Source organism: Schistocerca nitens, chromosome 8, assembly GCF_023898315.1.
Source record: "Schistocerca nitens isolate TAMUIC-IGC-003100 chromosome 8, iqSchNite1.1, whole genome shotgun sequence".
Lineage (NCBI taxonomy): Eukaryota > Metazoa > Arthropoda > Insecta > Orthoptera > Acrididae > Schistocerca > Schistocerca nitens.
In genome coordinates, this window is record NC_064621.1 from 55,029,606 (window position 1) to 55,054,155 (window position 24,550).

Sequence of the window (24,550 nt, forward strand, 5' to 3'; positions counted from 1 at the left end):
GGATTGATGACGGCGATATGCATGTGGGCAGCATTTGGTTTACTGACGAAGCTTATTTTTACCTGGACGGCTTCGTCAATAAACAGAACTGGCGCATATGGGGAACCGAAAAGCCCCATGTTGCAGTCCCATCGTTCCTGCATCCTCAAAAAGTACTGGTCTGGGCCGCCATTTCTTCCAAAGGAATCATTGGCCCATTTTTCAGATCCGAAACGATTACTGCATCACGCTATCTGGACATTCTTCGTGAATTTGTGGTGGTACAAACTGCCTTAGACGACACTGCAAACACCTCGTGGTTTATGCAAGATGGTGCCCGGCCACATCGCACGGCCGACGTCTTTCATTTCCTGAATGAATATTTCGATGATCGTGTGATTGCTTTGGGCTACCCTAAACATACAGGAGGCGGCGTGGATTGGCCTCCCTATTCGCCAGACATGAACCCCTGTGACTTCTTTCTGTGGGGACACTTGAAAGACCAGGTGTACCGCCAGAATCCAGAAACAATTGAACAGCTGAAGCAGTACATCTCATCTGCATGTGAAGCCATTCCGCCAGACACGTTGTCAAAGGTTTCGGGTAATTTCATTCAGAGACTACGCCATATTATTGCTACGCATGGTGGATATGTGGAAAATATCGTACTATAGAGTTTCCCAGACCGCAGAGCCATCTGTCGTTGAAAATTGTAACTACTGTAATTTCGAAAGTTTGTCTGCCTGAAAATGTACTGTTGTCCCAAGCATATTGCAACAAACGGTGTATTTCTATCGCTGCTCGTTTAGTTTTTATTGCCGTTTCAAATATACCGGTCATTTTTGAAACACCCTGTATATATATATATATATATATATATATATATATTTGCATTCGGACTTGCCGTGAAGGAAGTTATGCCTCTATATATATATATATATATATATATATATATATATATATATATATATATATATATATATATATATCCGCTTAGGGGCTGATGACCTTAGCAGTTAAGTCCCATAAGATATCACACACATTTAATTTACATTTTATTCAGTCTTGTGAATATAACTGGAATGAACCATGTTGCTGCAGTTTCGCCTTTACGCTGAACATTGCAGGTCGACATACGACAATATCAAATATATGAGACAGAAGTCTGTATCACTTCTGCTTGCAGCGTAGCTCAGGACGAGAGAGACAAATACGCTCTGTACTTCACACAAGACGAGGCGCCGAGCCGATGAAGACGCGTCCAGCGCTCCAACTGAGCGGCATCAGTCAAAGGTCTGACGTTTACGAGAAAGATGCCCGTCCTTTCCTGCTTGCAAAGATGTGCCGCTCAATCGTAAAGTTTTTTTAGTATTTGTTTTCCGTTAAATAACCCATGATGTTTCAGTCGCTGAAATAAAACACGAGTAAATGTTTGTTTGGGACTAATGTAATTTTAATACAAGAAGCGTCACAGTCGTATGAAATAAAACGTCTAACAGAAAATTGTATTACTTCGTATGAGTCTCTTGCACAAAAAAGCATACATTTCGATCTAACTACGTTTCATATATTTGTCCATAACTACGTTGGTCTAATTCCCGTGAACGCAGAGGCGCTTCTTCTATTATGTTTCGTAAAGGTAAGCCCCTTACACTTTTGACTTGATCTAAAACAGTAGTCTATTTTTAAAAAAAGGTTCAAATACCGTAGCATTTTACTACAGGATCATAGTTGCGTTTACCTAGGAGATTACGACTTAACATATATATAAGCAGGAGCCGGACCTTGTACCTAGAGACAAGAAAGTAAATTTAACTTTAATAGATGATATTAATTTAAGCAGGAGCTTCATACGAAAATCGACAAACTAGCTTTTCGAATTAGCTGTGTCTTCACCCAAAAAATTGAAAGAAACTTATTGCTACAGTTTTATAAAATCCGCTTAGAACTATTGTAATTATATTAAAAGATAGAATAAGCCAGATACCTAATTCAATCAATACTGAAACTAACATACATACATTTGTGAAGCGTATGTCAGAATTCTAAAGTTCACTGTGTTAGTTCTCGGGGAACGGCTTAAATACGTAGTAGAATAATTTACTAACCTACAACATATAAAAATACCAACAAGTTCATTCACTTTCTCAGTGTTACCACATTCTCACTAAATGTAGACAGGTCAGTTGGTTCCAGTTCTGCCAAATATCTTAATAACGACAGTCTTAATATTCCTTAGTATTAGTCTCCAGATAATGAATGCGCTTGGAAAAACGCGGCCCGAGACCGCTGGCTTCCCCAATATTTAACGGCGAGTTGCTGCAAAAAATGTGGAAAGCAAACTCCGTTAATGTGTAGCCGAACTGTACGGTACAGCCAAGAAGAATTTGTTTGGTCATGAGCAACTCCCATTACGAACTTGTAACTTCTATAACCCCGGACCTTAAGGGTACTGCAGTTTAAGAGAAGCTCGATATGCTTTACTCTCTTTGTTAGCATAGGTTGACCGCTTCGTGTTTTTTTGAGCTTTTAGAAAACGGTTTTTCTCTCTTCCTATATTTGTGTTCTTTGTATTTCACTTCTGTCAAACTTGACACAGAATGATGAATGCAGAATACTTTAAACGACAGCAAAAGTTCAATGGATACCACTTCTATGAAGTTTTACAGAGTAAAAACGTCGTATGTAACTCTCTCCTCAGCTGCTGTATGCTTCAACGGAAAATAAGTGATATATAACAACTACTGCAAGAAATGGCTATTCATCCACATTATTTATTACACGATGCTCATGTGTGAAGCCATCGAATACTGTGTGCGACATACGAACATCTGTTGAATGTTCCTCAACAGGTGTTGCGCTAGTTGGCCGTATTATTTTCTAACACGTCCTGTTGCGTAATATGTTCCAAAGCTCGTTCTACCAGCGCCCGCGGGATACAGTTTCACTTCCGCATCGTAAGTCTAGCGCGTCTAAGGCGCTAAGTAGGCGCCATGTAGTACCGACTGATCACTCATACGAAATCGTCACCATTTTGTGCTGCCCATAAGACAGAGTAACCATGAAGGTGAAGCATCAGGATTGCTTCATTATCAAAGTATGGGTAGGAGTTATTTGTGACAGACTCATAGGGCCGTCCAGTTTACCAAACATATTAACAGGTAATTAACTTTTCATAACTGGGATTCACAGTCATGTGAAGTTTCTTGAAAGACATCGTGTTTACGCCAGTGACCGTTAAACTTTTTATTTCCACTATTGCAATTTCGGCCTTAGGCCATTATCAAGTGCAGATATTTTGGCTTTAAGCCAAGCTAACACAATTATCTGTCCTTGTCATTTGCTGTTATATACATCACATATCAGCGTTACGAATGTTTATAACAGCAAATGACAACGACAGATAAATGTCTCACCTTGTATAAAGTAGACATGGCTTAAAGCCAAAACATCTGCACTTGATAATGGCCTAAGGCCGAAACTGCAATAGTGGAAATAAAAAGTTTAACGGTCACTGGCGTAAACATGATGTCTTTCAAGAGATTAACAGGTGCTGTGTGCCACAGATTTCTGCGTGATGAATTACCAGCGCTATTTGAGAACGTTAACCTTGAAGAAATACAACGATTGTTGTTTATGGGCAACAGGACACGACCCTATTTGCTACAGATTGTGCGGCAGTACCTCACTGCAATGTTTCATGGGCGATAAATTGGTCGAAGAGATACGGTAGTATGGCCTCCTCGTCATCGAACTTCACCCCTTTTGATTTCTGTCTATGGGAACATTTCTAGGCATTGGTGTATGCCCAACCCATTGACCATACGCAGACGTTACATCAGCGTGAGAACCACGCATGTGACACAATCCGAATGAGCCAGTTACATTTGAAAGTGCTCTTAATTCACTGCGGAAAAGGGCAGAAGGATGTGTCAGGATGCAGGATAACCACATGGACCACAGTAAATAGCGCCTCATTCTACGTAACAGAAACACCGGAAAAAGATAACAGATTGGCCAGTACATCAACAGGTATTGGCTTCCAGATATATCATTGTAGGAATTTCTCTTCTGTTTTTGACCAGTACTACCTCCTCCCAGGAACACGTGGCACTTTTTTTTTTCTTAAGGACCCTGTTTACTGAAGCCGCTACGGTCGTTTCTAATCCCTCTACACTTACAATGTAATCAACAACATTATTTGACCTCTTGGGCTAATGCTATGTGTATATTTGTTAGTCTTCACAAGTAAAAACAGCGTTTTCTTCTGCCTTCGCTTTAAGAAAACATAAAAAACTTATCTGCCACATTTTCTCCTATTCCTGATATCCACTTTCGTCTGTTTTGCGTCATAGGTAATCATCGGTACTTCCTTTATTTTATGCCTATAATTCACCACTGTGACAGTTACGGCAGCATATATAACTACAATTATTATGTTCGCCCTAAATATGGTATCGAGGAGTTACGTGTTAATGTGAATGTCTTGCTCGCAGAGTTACATGGTACACCAAGAAAATATCAGTTAACGTGTAATTATCGTTTTTCGACGACTTGTGTGCCACTCCATTGCTCTCAGGAATGCTTTATATCCGATACATCCTTGTATTAACTTATCGGATATGGGTAGACTGTATTCATGTAGTACTCGCTCTCGTGTAGTCTGAATATGTCCAAGGCAACGAACACAACAAAGCAGCAGCCTTTCTTTTTTCGGCGCTATTGGTCAGGCAGAATTCCTTTCTGGAAACAAAAAGGGTGGACCACATCACCGCTACAGGACTGCCTAGAACCGTATTGGCCAGCAGGATAGTGGTCCTCTGGCAAAAGAGAAAAATTTGCTCACATTCGAGAGCAACACCATGTTTCATTGGCGATCGGGCGTAATGGTTATGTCTTGACTAGTAATGGTGCAGAATACATGTCACTTAATTAATGTGCGCTACAGTCAGGAAACGCGCGACCGCTGCGTTCGCAGGTTCGAATCCTGCCTCGGGCATGGATGTGTGTGATGTCCTTAGGTTAGTTAGGTTTAAGTAGTTCTAAGTTCTAGGGGACTGATGACCTCACAAGTTAAGCCATAGTGCTCAGAGCCATTTGAACCATAACTAATGTAACCTAGTAATTGGAATGAAAGGAATGGAAAGGAATCGGGACTGGAAGAGATAGGAAGGTATACTTCTTAAGTAGGACCACCTACAGGCCAAAATAATAATGCGTAGTTAGCGTAAAAAAGCAGACAAAACGTAAATTGAATTAAAAACATCCTCTTGGCGAAACAAACAAAAGGGCATCCGCGCCCCACCAGCTGTCGCGGGTAGATGCACTCAGAATTCCAAGTCAGTCAGGCATGTTGCGCAGACGTCTTCTCGGCGAATATTCCATTTTGACGGGACATTTGTCCGGGTCCTGATATTACGCACTCAGCGGAAATCAATTTCTCATACCCGGGACACAGCTGCAGGGGGGAGGGGGTGAAAAAATGGGGAGGGGGTCCAAGAAGACACTACCTAATGACGGTGTCTTAGACTGTGCCTGAGAAAGGTAAAGCGATCTTGCAGAAATATCCAAAAATTAAAAACATTCTTATCTCTTTCATGAAACAAGTAAAAGATCGATAGGCCTACCGTCCAGTCTACACCGTTGGTCTTTGTACGTGGGATATAGGTCTCATGTGGGAACAGATGTTACTTTGGTGCAATACGTAGAAGAAAGCCAAGCATTTTCCGAATCCGCTGCCACGCCCCTGCGGAACATCCACACATCAGTCAGTGTTCATCCCTGTCAGACGTGTGACTCTGGGCACATACCGGCGGATCTGTCATGTTAATGGATTGTTGACGAAGTTGTTTCTGGCATTTACCATTGACAACCAGATACCAGGTCGCAAGAACGTTCGTGTCGAGGAGTACTTGGTGCACAGAACGCCTGACCACCAGGCGATAAATGTCAGGTCCCGTAATGTTCCTCGCACAAGTCAAGTCGATATAGAAGCAACTGTATCCGATGAAAATTGTCTTGACGCGTGAGAGGGAGGCAGAAATATGTGCTACCGCAACGGGCGGCCCTCGGGAGGGAGAGACCAGTTCATCAATCAGAGATCCCGTTAATCCGGTTTCGGCGGCGGGTCCACGATCTAGCCATCGCACTTTCATAGAGGGCAGCTGCTCTTGCATGGTTGTTGACAAGACTGGGGAGAAAGAGTTAGTGTATCGTAGTGAATTTTGATGAGAAGACTCACGCTTACGAAGCAGCTAAACGCCTCCGAAAGCGCCTCGTGCAGCACCGCAACGATCTTCGCCCATTAACGCGCTACTCGAAAAATTTCTGCCTATCGCAATAGATTTATTTATTTTTATTTATTTATTTATTGTTCCGTGGGACCAAATTAAGGAGAAATCTCCGTGGTCATGGAACGAGTCAATACATGAAATTATAACATGATATTAGAAACAGATAAAATGAAATATAGAAAAAAAACATATTCAGGTGACAAGTTATAAGTTTAAATGAAGACAATCAACAATGTAACACTGGAATTTGCTTAATTTTTTAGCTCTTCCAGGAGCTCCTCGACAGAATAGAAGGAGTGAGCCATGAGGAAACTCTTCAGTTTAGACTTAAAAGAGTTTGGGCTACTGCTAAGATTTTTGAGTTCTTGTGGTAGCTTATTGAAAATGGATGCAGCAGAATACTGCACTCCTTTCTGCACAAGAGTCAAGGAACTGCATTCTACATGCAGATTTGATTTCTGCCTAGTATTAACTGAGTGAAAGCTGCTAACTCTTGGGAATAGGCTAATATTGCTAACAACAAACGACATTAAAGAAAATATATACTGTGAGGGCAATGTCAGAATTCCCAGATTTTTGAATAGGGGTCGACAAGAGGTTCTCGAACTTACACCACATATAGCTCGAACAGCCCGTTTTTGAGCCAAAAATACCCTTTTTGAATCAGAAGAATTACCCCAAAAAATAATACCATACGACATAAGCGTATGAAAATATGCGAAGTAAACTACTTTTCGTGTTGAAGTGTCACTTATTTCAGATACTGTTCTAATGGTAAATAAAGCAGCATTTAGTTTCTGAACAAGATCCTGAACATGGGCTTTCCACAACAGCTTACTATCTATCCGTACGCCTAGGAACTTGAACTGTTCCGTCTCGCTTATAACATGCCCATTCTGTCTGATTAAAATGTCAGTTCTTGTTGAATTGTGAGTTAGAAACTGTAAAAACTGAGTCTTACTGTGATTTAGCATCAAATTATTTTCCACAAGCCACGAACTTATTTCATGAACTAAATTATTTGTTACTGTTTCAATATTACACACAAGATCCTTCACTATCAAGCTGGTGTCATCAGCAAACAGAAATATTTTTGAATCACCTGTAATACTAGAAGGCATATCATCTGTCCTTGGTTGTGCATTCGCTCTGGAAGTTTTTATCAAACAGCCGTCGTGCCCACAGAATGATAGGTATTAATGGTGTCTCTCATATCTAATGTGTAAATTCATGGTCGGTATTTATTTACAGGTTACTGTTGATGAAGAAGGACCGAAGGAGTGGGTGGGAGAAAGATCCAAATTTGTGTGTTTGTGAATTCCTATGGGACCAAACTGCTTAGGTCATCGGTCCCTAGACTTACACACTACTTAAACTAACTTATGCTAAGGACAACACACACACCCATGCCCGAGGGAGGACTCGAACCTCCGGCGGGAGGTGCCGCGCGGTCCGTGACATGGCGCCCTAAACCGCACGTCCACGCCGCGCGGCGATCCAACTTTAATCTTCTTTCCTCTTCTTTTGTCACACATTACGCTGGCAGTCCCATCGCAAATTTTAATTTGTATTTAGAGTGGTGGTCTCTCTTTAATCTTTCCCTGATTGACAGGAATAAACTTTTAGGAAATATAATTACATTCAACCTAGGTTATGTATCCGCCTTGTACTATAGTGTTGTATGCACATTCTTATAATTCTGTCCTTGTTTCTTGTCTGGCAAGTGAGACGGGAAAGTTGCACTTGATCCAGATTCTCGAGCAATTAAATTCCCATCTACACACAGGGATTTAGGACTTCTGGCCTTTTCCGAAATTGCTCAGTGCGAATTCCGGAATGGTTTCTCTGAAATACACGCAACCGATTTCCTCATCCAACGTGGTCATCCGTCTGCTCTCAAATGACTTCTTTGTCGTTGGGACCTTAAATCCATCTCTTCTTTAGCTTTACAATTCTTTATCTGTCTCATCGCTGTACTGAGTTTCAGAAACTTAATTTTATTTGACTTTACGGCTGGATGTGCCTCTGTCTCCTAGGTTGTCAGTTACGTAACGAAGGGATATCGTGTGCACAACCAGTCTGTGAACTGTGTAACCTTTGTGCTATGTGTATGATCGTATTTCATCTGTGTATCGTATTTTCTTTGGTGGGAATTAAGGATCGGCCCAGCAGTCCCCTAAACGAGAGTGGAAAACCGTCCAAAACCCACACTCAGCCGCGGTCGTTAATCCGATGCACGGATTCGACCCTTCTTTGGCTGACCTCCCCTGCCCGGTAAGCTAGGGCACTGAGCGTTACTTTACGGGAGCCGGTCTTTTCTGTCCCATCTGTACTCAGCTACTGTACTTGAAATATAATTTCTACTGTGACTAATAATTCTCTTTCTTTCTCTTTCGTTTGGATGCATGCCATACTTCAAACCGCAGTCCAGATTTGGGAGTCTCATTGTAGACTCTCTCCTCGTTTAAAGACATGTAAGGCTTTAAATCTGTACAATCGAACCTTCGAATTCCGCTTTCGATGTAAACTTCTCAAAAAAAAAAAAAAATGGCTCTGAGCACTATGGGACTTAACTTCTAAGGTCATCAGTCCCCTAGAACTTAGAAATACTGAAACCTAACTAACCTAGGGACATCACACACATCCATGCCCGAGGCAGGATTCGAACCTGCGACCGTAGCGGTCACGCAGTTCCAGACTGTAGCGCCTAGATCCGCACGTGTAAACTTCTCCTTTAATTCCGTGGCCCTCATCTTGTTAGTGGGAACGAAAATACTATTGGTCTATAACTGTGAAGTAAGGTTCATGGATGATATTTATGTGGTTATTCTTAGCAAATAATGGAGCCATTGTATATTTATTATTACTTCACATCTACTAACACAGAATTTCATCAATGTGTAAAAGTGTTACAAACTTTTTACACGCCTGCTGTACCGTTGCTGGAACGGAAGAATTTCGAAATGACAAAATCTGGCGTCAATATATTCTTTACCTGTCTCTGAGCATGTCGTTCGTATGCGATTGATGGTTCATTGGGAACTTTTCTGCCACAACACATTGTAGTGGGGTCGACGCTGACTAACTACTTTTTGATTGCATCCAGTACTGCTAGGTGCCGTCTTTTGTTTGTTTTTGCGCTGGTGTCAGTCGTCTGCTAACAACCGATTTTGATATCTTTACTTATGAAGATCTGACCAATTAACACCTTGTGCATGACTGAATGAAGTGGAGGAGCGACACGAAGACATTACGTACCGAAGTACTCGGTAGACACTGCTGAACAACTTCCGAAGTTTTGTCGATTGAGTTTTCGTTCACTGTGTATAACTGATACATTAATATCTGACGATGATACAGGGTGACAATTATTGAACTATATGAAATAAAACCGTCATAACTTCTGAACGTTTGTTTTAGGACGTTCCCAGGTAGATGCCGTGTTTCTTGACTTCCGCAAGGCGTTTGGTACAGTTCCCCGCAGTCGTTTAAAGAACAAAGTAAGAGCATATCGACTATCAGACCAATTGTGTGATTGGATTGAAGAGTTCCTGGATAACAGAACGCAGCATGTCATTCTCAATGGAGAGAAGTCTTCCGAAGTAAGAGTGATTTCAGGTGTGCCGCAGGGGAGTGTCATAGGACCACTGCTATTCACAATATAGATAAATGACATTGTGGATGACATCTGAAGTTCACTGAGGCTTTTTGCAGATGATGCTGTGGTGTATCGAGAGGTTGTAACAATGGAAAATTGTACTGAAATGCAGGAGGATCTGCAGCGAATTGACGCATGGTGCAGGGAATGACAACTGAATCTCAATGTAGACAAGTGTAATGTGCTTCGAATACATAGAAAGATAGTTCCCTTATCATGTAGCTACAAAATAGCAGGTCAGAAACTGGAAGCAGTTAATTCCATAAATTATCTGGGAGTAGGCATTAGGAGTAATTTAAAATTGAATGACCATATAAAATTAATCGTTGGTAAAGCAGATGCCAGACTGAGATTCATTGGAAGAATACTAAGGAAATGCAGTCCGAAAACAAAAGAAGTAGGTTACAGTACACTTGTTCGCCCACTGCTTGAATACTGCTCACCGGGGTGGGATCCGTACCAGATAGGGTTGATAGAAGAGATTGAAAAGATCCAACGGAGAGCAGCGCGCTTCGTTACAGGATCATTTACAAATCGCGAAAGCGTTACGGAGATGATACATAAACTCCAATGGAAGACTCTGCAGGCGCTCAGTAGCTCGGTACGGGCTATTTTTGAAGTTTCGAGAACATACTATCAACGTGGAGTCAAGCAGTATATCGTTCCCTCCTACGTATAACCCATGAAGAGACCATGAGGATAAAATCAGAGGCATATCGACAATATTTCTTTCCACTAACAATAGGAGCCCCCCCATGAACCATGGACCTTGCCGTTGGTGGGGAGGCTTGCGTGCCTCAGCGATACAGATAGCCGTACCGTAGGTACAACCACAACGGAGGGGTATCTGTTGAGAGGCCAGACAAACGTGTGGTTCCTGAAGAGGGGCAGCAGACTTTTCAGTAGTTGCAAGGGCAACAGTCTGGATGATTGACTGATCTGGCCTTGTAACAATAACCAAAACGGCCTTGCTGTGCTGGTACTGCGAACGGCTGAAAGCAAGGGGAAACTACGGCCGTACTTTTTCCCGAGGGCATGCAGCTTTACTGTATGATTAAAAGATGATGGCGTCCTCTTGGGTAAAATATTCCGGAGGTGAAATAGTCTCCCATTCGGATCTCCGGGCGGGGACTACTCAAGAGGATGTCGTTATCGGGAGAAAGAAAACTGGCGTTCTACGGATCGGAGCGTGGAATGTCAGATCTATTAATCGGGCAAGTAGGTTAGAAAATTTGAAAAGGGAAATGGATAGGTTAAAGTTAGATATAGTGGGAATTAGTGAAGTTCGGTGGCAGGAGGAACAAGACTTCTGGTCAGGTGACTACAGGGTTATAAACACAAAATCAAATGGGGGTAATGCAGGAGTAGGTATAATAATGAATTGGAAAATAGGAACGCGGGTAAGCTACTACAAACAGCATAGTGAACGCATTATTGTGGCCAAGATAGATACGAAGCCCACACCTACTACAGTAGTACAAGTTTATATGCCAACTAGCTCTGCAGATGATGAAGAAATTGATGAAATGTATGATGAAATAAAAGAAATTATTCAGATAGTGAAGGAAGACGAAAATTTAATAGTCATGGGTGACTGGAATTCGAGTGTAGGAAAAGGGACAGAAGGAAACGTAGTAGGTGAGTATGGATTGAGGGTAAGAAACGAAAGAGGAAGCCGCCTTGTAGAATTTTGCGCAGAGCACAACTTAATCATAGCTAACACTTGGTTTAAGAATCATGATAGATGGTTGTATACATGGAAGAAACCTGGAGATACTAAAAGGTATCAGATAGATTATATAATGGTAAGACAGAGATTTGGGAACCAGGTTTTAAATTGTAAGACATTTCCAGGGGCAGATGTGGACTCTGACCACAATCTATTGGTTATGACCTGTAGATTAAAACTGAAGAAACGGCAAAAAGGTGGGAATTTAAGGAGATGGGACCTGGATAAAATGAAAGAACCAGAGGTTGTACAGAGTTTCAGGGAGAGCATAAGGGAACAATTGACAGGAATGGGGGAAAGAAATACAGTAGAAGAAGAATGGGTAGCTTTGAGGGATGAAGTAGTGAAGGCAGCAAAGGATAAGGTAGGTAAAAAGACGAGGGCTAGTAGAAATCCTTGGGTAACAGAAGAAATATTGAATTTAATTGATGAAAGGAGAAATTATAAAAATGCAGTAAATGAAGCAGGCAAAAAGGAGTACAAACGTCTCAAAAATGAAATCGACAGGAAATGCAAAATGGCTAAGCAGGGATGGCTAGAGGACAAATGTAAGGATGTAGAGGCTTATCTCATTAGGGGTAAGATAGATACTGCCTCCAGGAAAATTAAAGAGACCTTCAGAGATAAGAGAACCACTTGTATGAACATCAAGAGCTCAGATGGAAACCCAGTTCTAAGCAAAGAAGGGAGAGCAGAAAGGTGGAAGGAGTATATAGAGGGTCTATACATGGGCGATATACTTGAGGACAATATTATGGAAATGGAAGAGGATGTAGATGAAGATGAAATGGGAGATACGATACTGCGTGAAGAGTTTGACAGAGCACTGAAAGACCTGAGTCGAAAAAAGGACCCCGGAGTAGACAACATTCCATTGGAACTACTGACGGCCTTGGGAGAGCCAGTCCTGACAAAACTCTACCATCTGGTGAGCAAGATGTATGAAACAGGCGAAATACCCTCAGACTTCAAGAAGAATATAATAATTCCAATCCCAAAGAAAGCAGGTGTTGACAGATGTGAGAATTACCGAACAATCAGTTTAATGAGCCACAGCTGCAAAATACTAACACGAACTCTTTACAGACGAATGGAAAAACTAGTAGAAGCCGACCTCGGGGAAGATCAGTTTGGATTCCGTAGAAATACTGGAACACGTGAGGCAATACTGACCTTACGACTTATCTTAGAAGAAACATGAAGGAAAGGCAAACCTACGTTTCTATCATTTGTAGATTTAGAGACAGCTTTTGACGATGTTGACTGGAATACTCTCTTTCAAATTCTAAAGGTGGCAGGGGTAAAATACAGGGAGCGAAAGGCTATTTACAATTTGTACAGAAACCAGATGGCAGTTATAAGAGTCGAGGGACATGAAAGGGAAGCAGTGGTTGGGAAGGGAGTAAGACAGGGTTGTAGCGTCTCCCCGATGTTATTCAATCTGTATATTGAGTAAGCAATAAAGGAAACAAAAGAAAAATTCGGAATGGGTATTAAAATCCATGGAGAAGAAATAAAAAATTTGAGGTTCGTCGATGACATTGTAATTCTGTCAGAGACAGCAACGGACTTGGAAGAGCAGTTGAACGGAATGGATGGTGTATTAAAGGGAGGATATAAGATGAACATCAACAAAACCAAAACGAGGATAATGGAATATAGTCGAATTATGTCGGGTGATGTTGAGGGTATTAGATTAGGAAATGAGACACTTAAAGTAGTAAAGGAGTTTTGCTATTTGGGGAGCAAAATAACTGATGATGGTCGAAGTAGAGAGGATATAAAATGTAGACTCGAAATGGCAAGGAAAGCGTTTCTGAAGAAGAGAAATTTGTTAACATCGAGTATAGATTTAAGTGTCAGGAAGTCATTTCTTAAAGTATTTGTATGGAGTGTAGTCATGTATGGAAGTGAAACATGGACGGTAAATAGTTTGGACAAGAAGAGAATAGAAGCTTTCAAAATGTGGTGCTACAGAAGAATGCTGAAGATTAGATGGGTAGATCACATAACTAATGAGGAGGTACTGAATAGGATTGGGGAGAAGAGGAGTTTGTGGCACAACTTGACCAGAAGAAGGGATCGGTTGGTAGGACATGTCCTGAGGCATCAAGGGATCACCAATTTAGTATTGGAGGGCAACGTGGAGGGTACAAATCGTAGGGGGAGACCAAGAGATGAATACACTAAGCAGATTCAGAAGGATGTAGGTTGCAGTAGGTACTGGGAGATGAAGAAGCTTGCACAGGATAGAGTAGCATGGAGAGCTGCATCAAACCTGTCTCAGGACTGAAGACCACAACAACAACAACAACAATAGGAGACTGGAGTAGAAGGGAGAACCGATAGAGGTACTCAAGGTACCCTCCGCCTTGCGGAGTATGGATGTAGATGTAGATGTAGACAACACGTTTGGCCGCGGTGCATGATGCACATGCGCTTTGCGTGGCTTAGTGACGAAGCGCACTTTTATTTTTATGGGTTCGTCTACAAGAAAAATTGACAAATGGCTCTGAGCACTATGGGGTTTATCATCTGAGGTCATCAGTCCACTGGAACTTAGAACTACTTAAACCTAACCAACCTAAGGACATGACACACATCCATGTCCGAGGCAGGATTCGAACCTGCGACCATAGCGGTCGCGCGGTTCCAGACTGAGCCACCTAGAACCGCTCGGCCACTCCGGCCGGCTGCAAAATTGACACATTTGGGGAACTGAGAATCCGCATTTCGCAATCGAGAAGTCTCTTCACCCTCAACGGGTGTCTGCGTGGTGCGCAATGTCCAGTCGTGGAGTAATCGGTGCGATATTTCTTGAAAGCTCGGTGACTACCGAACGGTACTCGAAGATTTTGGAAGATGATTTCATCCGCATTATCCAAAGCGACCATGATTTCGACAACATGTGGTACATGAAAGACGGATCTCGACCCCATCGAAGCAGGGGAGTGTTAATATATTAGAGGAGCACTTTGGGGACCGCATTCTGGCTCTGGGGCATCCAGAGGCCGCTGGGATGGGCCTCGATCTTCCGCCATAGTCTCCGGATCTGAACGAATGCGACCCCTTTCAGGGAGGGTATATTAAAGACGTGGTGTACAGCGATAACCCCAAAACCATAGCAGAGAAGAAAACAGCCATTCAGGAGGTCATCGACAGCATCGATGTTCCGACACTTCGGCGGATCATGAAGAATTTCGCTATTCGTCTGCGCCACCTCATCGCCAATGATGGCAAGCACATCGAACGTGTCACAATCTTAATCCGAATATCTGTAGTGATGTTTACATGTTGAATAATGTGCGTGTACGCCGAAGTTTCTAAGCAATTTACGTTTTTTTTCATATAGTTCAATAACACGCAGCTTGTAATTTGTCACTTTCGTATAAAACCTAAGAATTTGCAGCCCTATTTGAGAAATAACGAAAAGATTTAGTGCAAAAGAATATAGCGGGTGTTTCTCTAGGACCAACAGTCCAGCCGGCGGGGTACGCTACCATCTGTGACAACTAGTAGCAGCTTCTCAGCATCCAGTATCTTCGTAGTTGCATGGTACACGAGACAATCTATTTCGTGATGTGCCACCCTTCTAATGTGTATGAGTTGAAACGTTGACTTTTTTTCTGTATCTGCAGATTGCGTCAAGTAAGTAAGAGCGCGACGTCTCGGTCTAAGCCGACAATTTACGCCAGGGGTAATTTATGGTGGAAGGTGTTTCATTCCTTCTATAAGTGCTCAACACTGTAATGTGAGACACTTCAAGAAACGCTTCGTGCATACGGACCGATTTGCTCACATGGTTTTGACTTTTCATGTCTTAGATCAGAAACATGTTATTCCCTTTCTTAAACTTAGTGGAATTATCACAATTATATAAATTCTGTCTGCTGATCGTGTGTGAGACTAGTGGCTTTTTACTAACAGTTTTATAATGACGTGAATGGACAGTGCTGAACTGTGCCAATCATAACAGCCTCAGCAGGGCACGAACCAGTCACCTGAGAGATAGAGAGCACAGTTGGAGGATTACAGGTGAGAGGCCTGACTCTGGCCATTCTATTGCAACCACCCTCCCAGTGACATGCAACCGTGCAGGGATTTGAGCGCAGCTGCTGCCAAATCGCCATCGCCTGTTGTAAGACGTCACGGTCTCCTGAGCTTCGTTGCTTACATATTCCGCCCTCACAATCATATTCCGCACATCAAGATGCTTCATTCGAACCCAAACTCGATGAGATAAAGTCAATGTTGTATGAATTCATGTAAACGATATGAAAATAACAAGTAAGTGCACCATGGTTGAAATTCTCGAGGCTGGCGTACAAACACACATTCAAGACACGATAGTCGCAGGGGCTTGTTTTTAGTTCGGGAGACACAAACCGCACGCCAGGGGGCCACTCCCTTCAGAGGACGACTCAGCCTATCTATATCGGCCGGTGACCGCCCATAGAGGAGACAGCGTTGGCCCGAGTGAAAAGGGGGAACGACCCCGTGTTCGGCTTAAAAGCAAAATCCGTTACATTGTGTGGGATTGCCCAGCCTACGCATTCTTTACACATAGCACGCAGTTTCAGAGATATTCACAGGGAGACAGCAAACGCCAAACGCCGATACTACAGGTTTCCAGACTGGTCGACTTAAACGAAACGTCATTCTCACATTTTAGAAGAGCAATGCTGATTGGCAGACGATATTTCTGACGCCTTGAGCTGAAGGAGTAATGGAAGAGACTGAAAGATATACCCCTTCACGTCTGCCGTGGAGAGGGGCCGTTCCATTGTCGCTCTTGGAGCGAGAACACGTTAACGAGAGTGAGCGCGCTCGTACGTGTACTCAAAGAGCGAGGAACAAGACTCTCCTCAGTACTTCACTGGGAGAGCACCTCTGTCGAGAGTGAATCGAAGTGCGAGTCTATATTGAGTCCTTGCGATTAAGCATTGTTCACTGTGTTGGCTGACACATTTATTGTGCGGTGTGAACGGACAGAGTTGTAGTTAAACGCCTGCGAGCGAATTTTTGAGTGGCACCGCGGTGGACTTGTTATCTGACAGGTGCACCACGCCAATAGTAAGGCTAGGGGCGAATAGGAGTCCTTGACGTCGTCAAGGCGTAGGGAGAGTTTGATTGGCGAAGGTCAATCCAGATAGAACGAGAGTTATCTTATTTGTCAGCAGCGAGTGGCGCAGACAGCAGTCATCGCAGCTTATGGTATTGTGTGCTACAGCTATTGCGAGCCCCATATTTCCTCCACAACAGTACCCTTCACTGCATTTCACACGTGACAGCCTCGACCATACCTAGCAACATTCTAAACGATAATTATTCAAGTTGAGTAGGTGCGGCTCTCAGCCATTCTGCCAAGTCAATAACTATCTTAAACATTGTATAGAAATTTCATTAGCGAATCCTATCCTTGAGAGGTAACTTCATATTCCGAAAAGAACCAGGAAATAGCGTGTTAAGTTCATAACCAAAAGTGCCATTGTGATTTCTCAGAATTTTAGCAAAATAAGTAACAATTTTCGTTAGTTTCATGTTTTTCTTACACTAACTAGCACTGCTCCAGTACCCAAGTATCCCACTAGTTACGTAACAAATTTTGTGAATTTTTTTGTCCTTACAGCAGACGACTCCAGAAGATATTTATTGCTGAAAGTTTTTCAGGTATTTCTCTTTAGATCGTTAGGAACGTCTGTCTGACTTCTGTAGTAGTGTGGGGGTGGAAATTGCATCTTGCAGGAGCCACAGGGTAAAGGGTACATCTCAGATTAACCCGTTGCGCAGAATGACATCTCAGATGAATCCCACGCTCACACTGTGAGCAGGGGGCCAGAAAAGTCCACGAGTGGCTCCTGCTGGTTTCCGCCTGCCACCGCCGAAGCACGTCGCTGGACCACAGAATTGGCTGTGCCGACCTTGCGGCTGACCATTGGGAAGGCCACCCTTGTATCGTGTGTGGCAAAAACCTACACCTGCCGATTCCCTTGTCTCCTTTTTGTGTAAAAATGTACAAGTGCGTGATAGGTCAGGTGATTGTGATATATCGTCTCGAGTCCCTAATAACAGTTTCACTATACGTCGACTTCCGTTGTTTAATAGCTCGTCTAAGGCAGTAAATATACATGAGGCATATTTGCACGAACACTATGCTGAACTTCCTTCTGGCAAGAAATGGCATCTTACTCGTAGTCGAGATTACACACTCAGTACTATCTACAGGGTGTCCCTGGAGGATTGTCAGTGTTCAGGAATATGACAAGAACGATAACTTCAACCACAAAAATCATGGGCTCCAAAAGACATCCCTTTAACAGCTATGAGTACTTCATCTTAAATACTGTGAAACAAATCTCTTATACTATAAGCTCTTTGCTTTCTATGTTTCGAGAGGTAGTAGCATGGACCAAAACAAGGAAAATATTTCCATTAAACATGGGGTCTAAAATGCGTACCTTGCGGGCTATGGGCACTTGTTCGTCTTCGCAACCATTAAACACGCCTCTTGTACTGAAAAAGTTCTCCTAAAGTATCTATTTTAGAGCCCATGCTTAGCAGACAAATTTTTTTCTTGTTTTGATCCATTTCATCTCCTCCCAAAATATGGGTTCAAATGGCTCTGAGCACTATGGGACTTAACATCTGAGGTCATCAGTCCCCTAGAACTTAGAACTACTTAAACCTAACTAACCTAAGGACACCACACACATCCATGCCCGAGGCAGGATTCGAACCTGCGACCGTACCGGTCGCGCGGTCCCAGACGGAAGCGCCTAGAACCGCTCGGCCACACCGGCCGGCCAAAATATGGGATTAGAGAGCTTCCAGTGGAAGAGATTTGTTTCACAGTATCGAAGATGAAGAAGTGCTCATAGCTCTTACGGTATGCATTTTAGAGCCCATAAAAACTTAACGTTTTGCTTCGAATGATGGCTCCTGCCATACACTGCATATTGACTAGCCCTCCGGGGACTCCCTCTAAATGTATAAATCACTTTCAAGTGCAAAGAAAAGAGTACTTCCTTACTGCATTAAGTATTATGGTATGAGGTACGAGAATAATGATGGCTTAAATGCTTCTGAGCACGACGTAGTTAGCCTCATCTCCTCGCGCTCCCTACTGCACACATAATCTAGAGTTCTTAGTAGACTGTCCGTTATTTCCCGATATCCTACCTGTGAACTGAACTCCGTTATCTGCTTTTCCTACGACTGAGCGTATACGAGCATTCCACTACATGCTGTTCTTCAGGATCTAATGATGAAATTGATGTTTTACAAGATTTTAAGTTGGCCAGTGAGTTTTCATTCTCTCATTATATTTTGATAACTTTACGAAATCTTTTCATCAAGTGTGCAACGTAGAATTCGTTTCTTGCTGTTTATACTTGAACGAAGCTGCCACAGACAATATAATTACTAAAAAATAACTTAGCCGAGCGGTCTACGGCGTTGCAGTCATGGAGTGTGTGGCTGGTCACGGCGGAGGTTCGAGTCCTCCCTCGGGCATGGGTGTGTGTGTTTGTCCTTAGGAAAATTTAGGTTAAGTAGTGTGTAAGCTTAGGGACTGATGACCTTAGCAGTTAAGTCCCATAAGACCTCACACACATTTGTACGTTTTTGAACTAAAAAATAACATGAATTTTTTGAATAATAAACTTTTACTAGAGTTTACCTCGGTAACAAGATGTATAATTTTCCTTCTAATTGTCATTTCTTTCAACTTCTCTGTATAAACCGAGGAGAGAAGGAAAATATTAATCTCCTTATAGCATATGAGGAAAAGACCGTCAGAGCCTTTTTTTCCAGCTTTAACAAATCAGAATTCGAGTTAGAACTGTAAGTACATCAACTGACAATCTTATTTATACATAGTATTAAAAAAGAAAATCTGTACGAAATGGTCATCTGCAGAGAGCCAGCTTCAAAATAGGCTAATCGTCCCATCTCCAGCTAATGTATTTCAGATGCCATAAAAAAGATTAACACCAGAAAACGAGAAGAAGTGCGGAAGCCTAAAATGTCGATGGGCCATGACATATTCTATGAAACACAAAAAAAACACGGCTCTGGTCGGTAACGAGGATGTAGAAACAGCTAACACCGAAAAATTCAGCCAGAAGGAAACTAACGCCACTTATCTGTAGCATCAATGCGGGCTCCATGAAGGATGAACGTGGTCGCTAACGAGAATCGGCTCCTGGTCTCACGCACTTTTATATGCGGGAGGAGCGTGAAGAAAACTCCTGCATCACCTGCTAGAGTCAGGAACGGTCTCCAGCTGTCTGTTGAATAGGATAATGAGAGTCATTACATCAAAGTTGACAGTTGCGAGCACGTGTCTCTTGCAAAGAGAGCAACGCAGGACATTATGTTTCGTTATTTTTATGTTATAGGAAAAAAAATGGAAATGTTTCGTAAGGTCTTATGGGACCAAACTGCTGAGGTCATCGGTCCCTAAGCTTCCGCACTACTTAATCTAACTTAAACTAACTTACACTAAGGACAACAAACACACCCATGCCCGAGGGAGGACTCGAACCTCCGACGAAGGGAGCCGCTCGTACCGTGACAAATCGCCTCAGACAGCGCGGCTAACCCGAGCGGCTTTAATGTTATAAATCTCTTCCAGATTTGACAGAACACTGAACAATGGATGCGACCTACTGCCAGAATATTACGGTCCGGGCCTCCTACTGTAGTGTCCTGTTCCGTTTCCACAAATACAGTTACTTTCAAACATTTACCAATCTATATATGACGGTAGTATCTGTTCCCGAAAGAACAGTTACCGTGGATGACCATGCAGCTTTGCTAGAAATGAAATGATAATTAAATGGACACGCTAGCTGCAAACAGGCGTTGATGTACTTCATTGGGGACATGTTGAAACTGTGTGCCCCGACCGGGACTCGAACCCGGGATCTCCTGCTTACATGGCAGACGCTCTATCCATCTGAGCCACCGCGGGCACAGAGGATACTGCATCTGCAGGGAATTATCCCTTGCACGCTCCCCGTGAGATCCACATTCCCAACATGTCCACACCACTACATTCGTAGTGTGGACATGTTGGGAATGTGGATCTCACGGGGAGCGTGCAAGGGATAATTCCCTGCAGACGCACTATCCAATGTGCCCGCGGTGGCTCAGATGGATAGAGCGTCTGCCATGTAAGCAGGAGATCCCGGGTTCGAGTCCCGGTCGGGGCACACATTTTCAACGTGTCCCCAATGAAGTACATCAACGTCTGTTTGCATCTATGGTGTCCATTTAATTATCATTTCATTTACCAATCTGATCAAAAGTATCCGGACACTCACATGTAACACGGAATTCACTACTGGAGGCCACGAGAGGTGGACCCGCCACTATAAATCTAGGCGGGGAGTTTGTTGTGTCAAAAAAGAACAACAAAAACAGAATGGGTTGATCAGGAGAGCACAGAGATTTCGAGTGTGAAATTGTCACTGGACGTCACTGAAGTAACAATCCATCAGGTAAACTTCGTCCCCTGTAAGGCTGCCAAAGTCGGCAGCTGATGATGTGGCTATGAAGTGGAAACGAGACGCAGGAACTACAGCCAAATCAGAATCAGCTAACCGTCACGTACTGACAGACAGATACCGTCGGGATTTGCTGAGGGTGGTTGTAAAAAATGGAATGAAGTCAACGGAAGCGATTACTAGCGAATTACAGAGTACTACCAGTAGCCAAGCTAGCGCAACGACTGTACGTAGCGACTTAAAAAGGATAAGGTACAACGGTCTAACAGCTTCTCAAAAGCCACACCTTTCTGCGTTCAGTGTTACATGACGCTTCAAGTGCAGTAAAGAAGGACGACACTCATCAACGCGTGACAGAAAACTTGTGACTTCAAGTTCTGAATCAAGCAATATCCTGTGGCAGTCCTATGGAAATATCTGGATTTGGTGAACATCTGGAGAATGTTAACTGCCATCACGCGTGTAGTGCGAACAGTGAAGTACGGAAGAGGTGGTGTTACGGTACGCGGCTGCTTTTCAGAGTTAGACTGTGGAAACCTGACTGTGCTTCAGAAAACGCAAAATGCAGAGGAGGAGAATATGAGCATATTCTACAGCAGTCTGCGTAGAGTAGAGGAACACTTCGGAGGCGACGACAGAATGACGATGCAGCCCGTTATTCAGGACAGGTCTACCAAAAGTCCCGACCTGAACCCAACGGATTGTCTCTGGGGTGAGTTAGAACGTCGACGTCGTTCTGACCCCAGCGTCCAGTATGACGACCTTGAGGAAGAATGGGTTGTGATTCTTCCACAGATATTCAGACCCCTCAGTGAAAGTATCCCCAGAAAGATTCAAGCGAACAATCAGGCGAAGTCACATCCCATAAATATACGCACTTGTAGGTGTGAGGATATCTTTGATCAAATTCAAATGACTCTAAGCACTATGGGACTTATCATCTGAGGTTATCCTAGACTTAGAATTACTTGAACCTAACTAACGTAAGGACATCACACACATCCATGCCCGAGGCAGGATTCGAACCTGCGACCGCAGCAGCGGCTCAGTGTATCCCTCTGTACGAAAAGAAATATTTAATTTACTGTATGAAGATTTATGAAGTTTCATTGGTGGAACTGTGACTGATCACGTTCCCAAAATGATAAGACAGAAAGTAACAATAGGAATTTCTTCAAAGAAACCCTCCAATGTTGAGTACTCATTACATTTAAAGAAGTCTTCGTCGGTGCTGCTCCTTCCTTTCTCTCTGTGTCTTGTTAATAATGGATCTGCCGTCGGAATTAATAGCTCTAAATGTTGCCAGTCGGAGGTTATCGCGAGATTGACCCATTCTGACCCTGAATTTACTGGGGTTGAAAGTTTCTTTGAGAGGCGATCCAACGAGTAGAATTTTTTTTCCAACGTTGAAGTGTTATTGTTACGATTGCTACGCTGTGATAAAACAGTAAAAAAAATTTTCACAACCGTTGCACTATCTTAGAAACAGGAACCATTTAAGTTGGAAAACAGAGGTATTATAGCCCTCATTACAAAACCTTAATCCTGCCTCGGGCATGGATGTGTGTGATGTCCTTAGGTTACTTAGGTTTAAGTAGTTCTAAGTTCTAGGGGACTAATGACCTCAGCAGTTAAGTCCCATAGTGCTCAGAGCCATTTGAAGCATTTTTGAACAAAACGGTATTCATACGTCTAATAGCATCATGTAAGACAATAACTGAAATGTTGTTACTTTCGCGAAACATGTCGATACAACGAAATTTAGACCAAGCCCTATAGTTGCTGCAAGCACTGTAAGGTGAACGAAAAGTCTGACATGCATCGAAACTCGTTTAGCCGTCGTAAACAAACTTTGGGAAAAAATCACTTGCGCTAGCTTGCTGGTGTAGTATCATGTAAATATCTTGTATGGGGCAATCGAAAAACGTAGCATGACGTGCAGAAGAGGTATTGTTAAATAGAGGATGCTTGTAGCACGTCAGTTCCTGACAGGCGTCCAACCACAGCCATTATCACATACATTTTGCCTCGGTGTCACATACAGCGGTGCTGCACTCTGCCTCCCACTTTTATCTCTCGTTGTTCCTTTTTCATTGTGTTGTATTCTGATGGACCATGTCCAGTAGAATACCAGGCCATTGCGGACGGAGCACCTGTCGACGATGAGAAAGGGGTGTGGTGGGGGGGGGGGGGACCGGCCTTGACACTGAGCCAGCGGGGCTCTCCCGTCATCTCCAAACCGCCGCCTTCTTCCAGCCCAGTTCCGCCCTGTCGTTGTCCTCCATCGCCTTCCGAAAGATTTACGAGTGTCCAGCAGAAAAAAATTTCATGGTCCGGCAGCGAAATTTGCGTTTCTAGCCAATTATCTCCGATGACGTCCACTCAAAGCCAATGATATATATGATGTTTTTTCCTGAGAGTAAATTCCATCCCTGAAATGCGGTCCCGAATCTACGGAAGTAATTATTGATTGCTGCTATAATATCTTCATTAAAGTCGAATCAATCTTCCAGCTATAAATTTGTAATATACAATGGTGTCCAAAAGAAACAACAAACGGAAATTCTGCAGGGTTGCGTTATTTTGCCACGAAACAGTATAAACAAAAAAATTGCTCTAAGCACTATGTGACAACTGCTGAGGTCATCAGTCCCCTAGAACTTAGAACTACATAAACCTAACTACCGTAAGAACATCACTCACATCCATGCCCGAGGTAGGATTCGAACCTGCGCCCGTAGCGGTCGCGCGGTTCCATACTCTAGGGCCTGGAACCGCTCGGCCACCCCGGCCGGCACAGTATAAACAGGTGATAGTAGTAAAGACGATGTAAATAAGACAGAACATAATCAACCGCAACATACACAAAGGTAGACAAAATTTTCTTCCTATTTTCCTACTTAACTGGTATGCACACGAATTATGGTAACTGGTTAATGTGCTCAGTATGGAGTGCGACCTGCTGTGACACCAATACAGGCCTGACAGGGACGGGACATGCTGTAAACGATGTCATTAATCTCATGTTGGGGCCATAACGTCCATTCTTCATGCAGAGCTGCTCACAAGTCTTGGAGAGTGGTTAATGGATGCTGACGTCACGCAACCAGTCTCCCCAGTGCGTCCCAATCATGCTCTATGGGATTCAGATCGGGAGAGTGAGGAGGCCACGCCATGCATGCAATAACTCCCGTTTCCAAAAAAACATCAGCCACCCGCTCTTTATGAGGTCGAGCATCATCGTCCATCAATATGAAGTCTGGGCCCACAGTACCTTGCAAGAACCGCGCATGATATCCCAAGATGTCCTCACGGTACCTGACCACAGAAACCTTGCTTATTCATCTGTACAATTTCATGAAGAAGCGATCGAGTGGTCACC

General features: G+C 43.1%; 1 protein-coding gene and 2 non-coding genes across 3 annotated transcripts in view; 1 reads left to right on the plus strand and 2 right to left on the minus strand.

Moving 5' to 3' along the window:
- LOC126199160 (B-cell lymphoma 6 protein-like) overlaps positions 1-24,550 on the minus strand; it is a 538,829-nt gene that overhangs the window by 215,368 nt on the left and 298,911 nt on the right. The gene's annotated exons all lie outside the window — the stretch shown is intronic.
- Positions 20,560-20,634, minus strand: Trnat-ugu (transfer RNA threonine (anticodon UGU)). Its single transcript has one exon. It is a non-coding gene; the product is annotated as a tRNA-Thr (tRNA).
- Trnat-ugu (transfer RNA threonine (anticodon UGU)) lies at positions 20,800-20,874 on the plus strand. The gene has a single exon. It is a non-coding gene; the product is annotated as a tRNA-Thr (tRNA).